Genomic DNA, 8,441 nt, shown 5'->3' with positions numbered 1-8,441 from the left:
TGTTTTAAAGTTTGGGAATGTTATGTGATGAGAATCCTTCACTTAAAATAATTGCGTGTGTGTGTGGTCTTTTGTTTTTTATGTGTGGATTTGAAGAGCATTTAATCTGAGCCTCTCTGAAGTTGTGGATCACACCTCCTGCATCAATTTGAACCTAAATATGTAAAAATGGCAAACATCTAAAGCATCCCTTTGTAAATTCATTGAAGCCCCCTATGCAAATTAGCTTTCAGTCCTAAAAGTGTGTACATTTGCCTCATTTATTTCAAAGGGACCTGGATGTATGTAACTGCAGAATTGCAGCTTTAGGCTGTAGTTCACCAAAGAATGACAATACAAAAGCTTCCGAATAAAGCACATAGGGAGGCTGTGTAGTGGTTGGTGGACTGCTCTGGTGGACAGCATTAATCTCAAATCATGCCCTACCACAGTGGGACTTGTTTGTGAGCAAATGTATGTGGAAACAGGTTTTAACCGTAAGCTTTGTGAAATAGAGTCAGTGATGCAAAAGTTGATACAACTTCAGCAATACCTGCTGCATGATATGTTAAATTAAGTCCTGGTCATTTTGTGAAACTGAAATTAAAAATGTAATTCTTTGGGTACTGCAAAAAATTACTTCTCAGATACATTAAGTAAAAAAATAATAATATGGCTTCTGTTTGAGCAGTTGGCTTCTTGATATAACAGTTATTCTAACAAATGCCAGTAAGCATTCATTTACTGTATTTGGCAGGATACTTTAAGGTTTAAGTCTACAAACTACTTTCTTAGTAGTAGTTCTGGTAATCAGGAATGTTGTGATTTGTCCATTATAGTTGAAGACCTAAATTTCACAGTTACACTGGAACCTCTATTTGTGACCATAATCCGTTCCGGAGGTCCATCCGGAGGTCGAAACGGGTCTCTGGGAGAGGCGGCGGTGATTGCCCGCTTCTGTGCATGTGCAAACGGCGATCGCCGCTCTTGCGCATGTGCAAACGGCTGCAAACCCACCGGTTACTTCCAGGTTTGCCATAAGAAGCGGCGGTGGAAAGTAGAGGTTCGACTATAATTGATGTGATAAAGTCTCTACAGCTTGATATCAGTTGTGTACCATGAATATATGTATTTTTACCATCCTCAGAACAAAATGCAGTAGTATATTTACAGCCCTGACACAAGGGCTAAAGGCTGGAACAAAAACCTTGTGGAGGTGCTTGAGACTAGCAGTGTACTACTCCCCCCCTCCCTTGCCTATCCTTCTGAACCATACACTGCTGCTGTGGTATTCATTAACTGCAGTGGCTGCGTTCTACCCATGTCAGGGGCAGAATGCTGGTGTAGGTTGGTTGCTGGGAATTGCAAGTGGGGGGATTTCAGTTGCAGTCTTCTGTAGGTGAGCCTCGGTATCATCTAGCAGAAGCTTTAATTCTCATTTATTTAGTACTAAAAGACTACTAGCACTGACTTGATAATACTTTATTTCTCTATAGCTGGGGGAAGGAGGCAATATAGCAAGGATTCTTTTTTGATGTTACAGTGCGCCTCCCCTTGATCCTGACATTCATATACATGATAACAAAAACGGTTTAACCTGCTTGGGCCCCTCCTTCAATTTCCTGTCTCCATCTCCCCTTTTTTTAAACTTTATTTTTAATTGAGTGGGTTTACATCTTTTAAAAAGAAAGAAAAGACAAAAAATACACATTAGATTTTACATTTATTTATTTTAATGCAGTAGCATTAGTATTAATTGTATGGAAAAGAGTAGGGGGAAAATAGACAAGGTCAGCCACAGATGAGGAAAGCAAATGGGGAATATATTTGTTAAAGACTACTTCCAAATGAATTACTTCATGGGCTTACTATATTTGAGAAACTAGACCTTTGATACATAATGTGGGCAGCATTAAATGCTCAATTTGCAGCTTCAACAACCTCCAGCCATGGACTTCATTGCTAGATTTGCATACTTTAGCCAGCTTTCCATTTTTCTTAGAGGTCATTTTCCATTTACCTGTGGCAGAAATGAGAGCAGCCCATAGAAAACAATGGACAACTTTAGCAAAGCTAAAAGACAGAGAAGGCAGGCAAGCTGTTGAAAAATGATATCTGTTCCTTCTATTCTGCAGTAACAAGGTTCAAGATAACGCACAACCATGTTGTCTTATGAGGTGTATTGTAGCGTCAGTTACTTGCACTGTACTAATTCTGCAAGTGTGCTCCTTTATAGAAATCAAACACTTGTTGCATCATGTAAGATCCTTTTGTAAATGATTATTATTGTTTAATGCTTGTTTTTTCTTAGTATTGTAGATCTTTCTATGTATAATATATTTTTTAAAAAAATTAAAAACAGTATACCTAAAATGGCTGACTCACTGAAAAAGCTTTTGCCCGCTGCCTACAAGAGCATCTTGGGTGGTCCTTCCACAGAGGAGGTGTCAGCACCAAAACATAGCTTCTCCCTGCTCACCACCCATCTTACTTCTGTCAGCAAGGAAACATGGAGGAAAGCACTGACTGCTGTCCTTAACTATACCCCCCCCCCACTGCCCAAATGCTGCCAACAACAAAATACTATTCTAGCTAGAGATTTATCTGCCATTAAGCCATTTGTATTGATAACGGGGATTAATACTTCTGTTCAGATAACCTAGGTACTTGATCCCCCTTATACTAGAGGAGAGAAACCAGCAAACACAATGTTCCCTTCATACATGTACACATAAACATAATTTATCAGTTTCCCTGCTGCCTCAACTGAGATAATAATAATAATAATAATAATAATAATAATAATAATAATAATAATAATAATAATAATTTATTATTTGTACCCCGCTCATCTGGCTGGGTTTCCCTAGCCACTCTGGGCGGCTTCCACAGAAACAAAAAATAGAGTAAAATCACACATTAAAAATTTCCCTGAACAGGGCTGCCTTAAGATGTCTTCTGAATGTCAGGTAGTTGTTTATCGCTTTGACATCTGATGGGAGGGCGTTCTACAGGGCGTCTTAGACCAATGTAATGTGTTTTACAAATACATGTCAGTTACATAAATAGCAAACAGGAAACTAGAAAATGGTTAAGCAGCTAGCAGAACTTTTCATGAGCGCTTAAGTTTGTTAGAATGAGCTACATCTATAATAAGTAGATTTTTTTAAAACGGCTGCTTAATTTTTTAAGATGGCAGATGTCAATAATTTCATACCAGGTTAATTAATCAGGAATAACTACTTCCTGTCTTAAGCAGCCATAACTGCTAGGAGCAGGGCCAAGGCCCAGAGGAGAGTATAGTTCTAGAGGAAAACAATGGTGACTACTTTGTTTGGAGATATTTACGGGAACTTGCTTTCCTGTAGCTATGTAGCTAGAATTGAGGTCTTGTGAGATTTGCTGGAGCTAATCAGAGTAGTAGTGTTGGATCAGAGCAAGCAGCATTCTGAACAGCAAATTGCTAGTTAAGGCCCTTTGCTTGAACAGAGAGCATTCTGGTGCAGTTAAGCTAGGATCAAGACAGAGTGGTGCTTTCCTATGTAACCTGCCCTTTCAAGAATCACCTTGTTCATAAGCCATAGGGTGGGTTACCTGGTGAGAGGGTTCAATGTGCCATAATCAGGAACATTGATCCCAGAGACAAAGGGAGTCTGTGCCACTGGTAGGATTTCCAAGCCAAATGTGTCCTCACCATACTATGTATTTGGTACCAAGAAGTCTAAGGAGGTTGAGCAAAGAGGGTTTATTTATTTATTTTAAAGAAGGCTCTTCTTGGGCATGAGTGGATTTCTTAAGATTTCATTACAGGTGTAACAGAGACCCCTTCCCCTATTTGCACATTTTTAAAAAGCCTTGCCAGCTGCTTGGAGAGGGGGTAATGTGGATTTTTTGAAATGTGAAAATGGAGGGATTTCCGCCATCTAAAATAAGGCATTCACTAATTCTGTAGTCTTCAGGGACATTTTTAACATATACCTCCATGAATCGCTTAAAAAAAGAAAATCGGGGCAGAAAGAAAATCCACAAAGGGGGCCCAGAATAATGATGCCTTATAACTTTTTGGATTACTCTCTTCGCTTAGAAGACTGGGGAATGGTTACATATTTCTTTCTTTTAAACATGCTGTTTAGAGCTTTATGCATAATTCCTTTCCAAAATCACCCCGTCATCAGCTCCTTTATGATTTTTCAGAGAGAAGCTAGAAATACAATATCATTCTTTTGCCTTATCGCTTGTTTACACAGAAGAACCAAAACCTGAACCCATAACACAAGGCTTAGCAGCTGTGATCCTACTTTTCCAGACAGAGATAAATCCCTCTTCCCCAGACTGAGTCTCATCATCCATCTCCAGGATGATGTTTACCATATTGGCTTTGGAAGAAATTTCTCTCTGCAGTTCTTCAGCATTATCAGATGGCAGATGACCTATTTTCTCAACTCTACCATTTTCCTTCCGCATATACTAACTGCAAGATGAGAATAGATAGAAAATTTCTGAAATCTTATGACTGATAATTAACCGCATTAACCAAATTATGTAAAACAAGGAACTGAGCAGATGAGTGCAAAAGCTCAGCTGGATGTTAAGTCCGATGTTCTTATCTCTTGCAATTAGGGGCTGTTGTTGTTTTTTCTGTGTAGTGTGCTGCACAACAGAATCTTCTGGCATGGGTGTGCATCTGGAAGACAAGTGTGCATCTGGAACAGTCTTGGAAAGCAAAGCTGTTTTTCTTTTTTAAAAAAAAATCATGGATTTAGCTCCCTCATTTGAAACTAGTCCAGGAAAAAAGGGGGCTAGGATTCACCTAACTAGCCCCATCAGCAGAAGCTCTGTGTGAGGACTTCTACTAGCACAATGAGGCTTCCTCCATCTCCACCTGCACTATCTAATATTGGTTCAGGGAGTTGATGGCATAACCCCCATAACAGTTTGTGGGGGAAGGAGAAGGGGCAATTGTTCTACTTGGCAAGCTGCAATGCTTGTGTACAGTGGTACCTCGGGTTACAGATGCTTCAGGTTACAGACGCTTCAGGTTACAGACTCCGCTAACCCAGAAATAGTACCCCGGGTTAAGAAGTTTGCTTCAGGATGAGAACAGAAATTGCGCGGCGGCAGCGGGAGGCTCCATTAGCTAAAGTGGTACCTCAGGTTAAGAACAGTTTCAGGTTAAGAACGGACCTCCAGAAAGAATTAAGTTCTTAACCTGAGGTACCACTATAGATAGAATGGATAGAAGAGCACAATGCTGAATTTCATCCAAGGTCTTGAAGCTATAATCATGTCCCTACCTTTTTAATGTGTTCAAGAAATCACATTAAATGTTCCCACCTCTTGGAAGTGCTTCAGACTTAAGAAATGGTCTTGGAAAGAGTTGCTAATGTGATTTCTGGTTTTTCAAATAAGAAACTGAAGTTATGACTTGTAGCGAGTTGATGTGAAAGACAATTTCCTGTCTTTCAGGAAATATTAGCTCATTTGCATTTAACAATGATGGGGAGATTGTGCCAGGTGTCGCCTTTTCCTGTTCTACCTGGGACCCTGTGAAAGATGAGTTTTTGTGTGAAACAAAGCTCAAAACACTTAAGCCAGATCCAGAAAGACTTCTAGAATTGAAAGGTATTAATTCTAGAACTGCACATGAGACCAGCAACAAAAGGTTGGCACATGCGGTGCTCCTGATCACTGCTCTAATCAGTCAGCCATGCCTTCCTCCACAATGCTCTGTCAGCAGTCCATGGCTTCTGAGCATGCTCAGTCCCTGTTGGGCTGTTTTGGGGGAGACTCCTGCTTCTAAAGGTTTTTTCTAAAACCGTTTTTTGGGGGACTTCTGCAACCTCAAGGTTCCCCCAAATCTCTCTCGTATCATTGGTTTTGTTCCAATGACATATTATAAAGCACATAAAGCCTAAGCAGCAGAAATGGAAGTAATAATTAAAAGTTATTTTTTAAACAGGGAGATCCTGTGTGATGGAAACCACATCCATTTGCCTTTGTTTCACATGGTGCATTCTTAAACTGTGGAGTTCGCTGCCACAAGTTATGGCTATGGTAGAAAAAATCATGGCGGTGAAGGTTATCAATGACTGTGAGTCATGATGGCTGCGTATTACTAGAGGCAGTGGGACCAGCGCTCTATATGTGTTCATAGGAACTCTTCTCATTATTATTTATGTATTTCATGGTTGAACTCAAGCTCTAGTTAACCCATAAAAAGAACACTGTGTGGGCTGCTATTGTGAATAGTAGAAACAGGTCTGAGGTGGTGGACATCCATGAAACAAGCAGCTACCTCAAGTACATGGTTGAACTATTTGGGGTGATGAGGTAATTGAAGGAGAGTGCAAAAGAAGTAAAACCCAGCAACCATGAAAATCAGATGAAGGAGTGAGGTGGCCAGTGCCTAGCACCCAAATTCAGCACACACTACCTACTCCAGTGCCTGTTGACTGACTTGGAGGTGAGGGTAAGAGCTGCTTGACAATGAAGCAGACTCCCTCAGAAGGTAGTGGCCTCTCCTTCACTGGATGTTTATAAACAGGTTGGGTTTGTCAGGGTTTCCGCATTGCAGGGGGTTGGACTAAATGATCCTTTGGGTCCCTCTAACTCTGTTGTTCTGTGATTCTAAGTATGTCTAACATACTTAGAAACAATGTACACCAAAGTAAATGTGCATTTCCTGTGAGCATTTCTTGGTAACAACTTTCATTTATTTCACTGAATACCAAGAAAGAGCCTTAAAGGGGGGGGGGGGAATACATATTCTGAGGAAGGAGAAATGAACTGCTGTTAGAATACATATTTAAGAAGTGAATTTTGATAATATCTAAAATTATCTAGAGAAATAATAAAAACCACTCCTGTGCCTATTTATTCTGGCATGTCCTACTTCAGGATGATTTTCACTCTTAAGAAGGTGGGGCAAGATTAAAGCTTAAAAGTTGTGATTTCATGCACATTACTTAGGAGTAAGTTCCCTTGAGCTCAGGGGAATGTATATAGTTGTATGCCTCCCCAATCTCCAAGCAGTACAAGACTCCAGGGGTTACAGGTGCTTACCCAGGGTTTGGTTTCCTGAAATGAGGGATAGCAGGGGCTGTGGTGTCATTATGATAGTTTATTTACACATATGTACAACCTGAGCCTCAGTGGCGTAGCAAGGTCAGGTGGTACCCAGTGCATAATTTTTTGTGTGTCCCCCCCCCCATTGAAATCTAGATCAAGGGAAGTAATAGTGCCACTGTATTCTGCTCTGGTCAGACCTCACCTGGAGTACTGTGTCCAGTTCTGGGCACCACAGTTCAAGAAGGACACTGACAAACTGGAACGTGTCCAGAGGAGGGCAACCAAAATGGTCAAAGGCCTGGAAATGATGCCTTATGAGGAACGGCTAAGGGAGCTGGGCATGTTTAGCCTGGAGAAGAGGAGGTTAAGGGGTGATATGATAGCCATGTTCAAATATATAAAAGCATGTCACATAGAGGAGGGAGAAAGGTTGTTTTCTGCTGCTCCAGAGAAGTGGACATGGAGCAATGGATCCAAACTACAAGAAAGAAGATTCCACCTAAACATTAGGAAGAACTTCCTGACAGTAAGAGCTGTTCGACAGTGGAATTTGCTGCCAAGGAGTGTGGTGGAGTCTCCTACTTTGGAGGTCTTTAAGCAGAGGCTTGACAACCATATGTCAGGAGTGCTCTGATGGTGTTTCCTGCTTGGCAGGGGGTTGGACTCGATGGCCCTTGTGGTCTCTTCCAACCCTGTGATTCTATGAAATTGAAATCTATCAAAGAGAGCCATGCAGGCAGTCACAATGCAGATCCCGCCTTCTCCCCCTCCCTCCCTCCACCCCCCCCCATCAAAGAAAGCCGCGCAGGCGATGCTGTTGCTGGTCCTGATCCCGCCTTGCCTTGTCAGAGACACGGCTCCTCACCTCCCTCCTCTCCTCTCCACCCGTAAACCATTGTGTGATCTCTCCCCCCCCCCGCCTCAAACCAGTTGGGCTGCGAAGCTCTCCTAGGCGCCGCTTCTCCTACCCCCCCACCCCCAAACTAGCGCACCTTGGCCCTTAAATGAAAGGCAAAAGCATGCGACCGCAGCCTCTCCCGCCTCCGTGCCCTTCTCGGGAGTCTGCGTCAGCCCCAGAAGGACCCTGCCTTGCCCTTTGAACAGCACAGCTTTGACCCTGGCCACACAGACACACACAGAGCACCTGAGCGAGGGCGGCACATGGACAGGCAAGGAGAGCAGGATCTGGCCGACCACGCATGCGCCTGGCCACAGAGGTGGGAAGGGGACATGTCGGCATCATGATGCAACTCAACCCCGCTCAGTTCCACTACACAGGCAGCGTCGAGTTCAGCCAGCAGTTTTTCACCCCCCTCATGTTGTCACCCAGGGTGGTCTGCATCCTCGCACCCCCCCTTCCTATGCCCCTGCTGACTCTACGATGGAGGGCTCAC

The sequence above is a fragment of the Podarcis vaucheri genome (assembly GCF_965113315.1).
Source record: "Podarcis vaucheri genome assembly, chromosome: 3".
Lineage (NCBI taxonomy): Eukaryota > Metazoa > Chordata > Lepidosauria > Squamata > Lacertidae > Podarcis > Podarcis vaucheri.
This window is presented reverse-complemented; position numbering follows the sequence as displayed.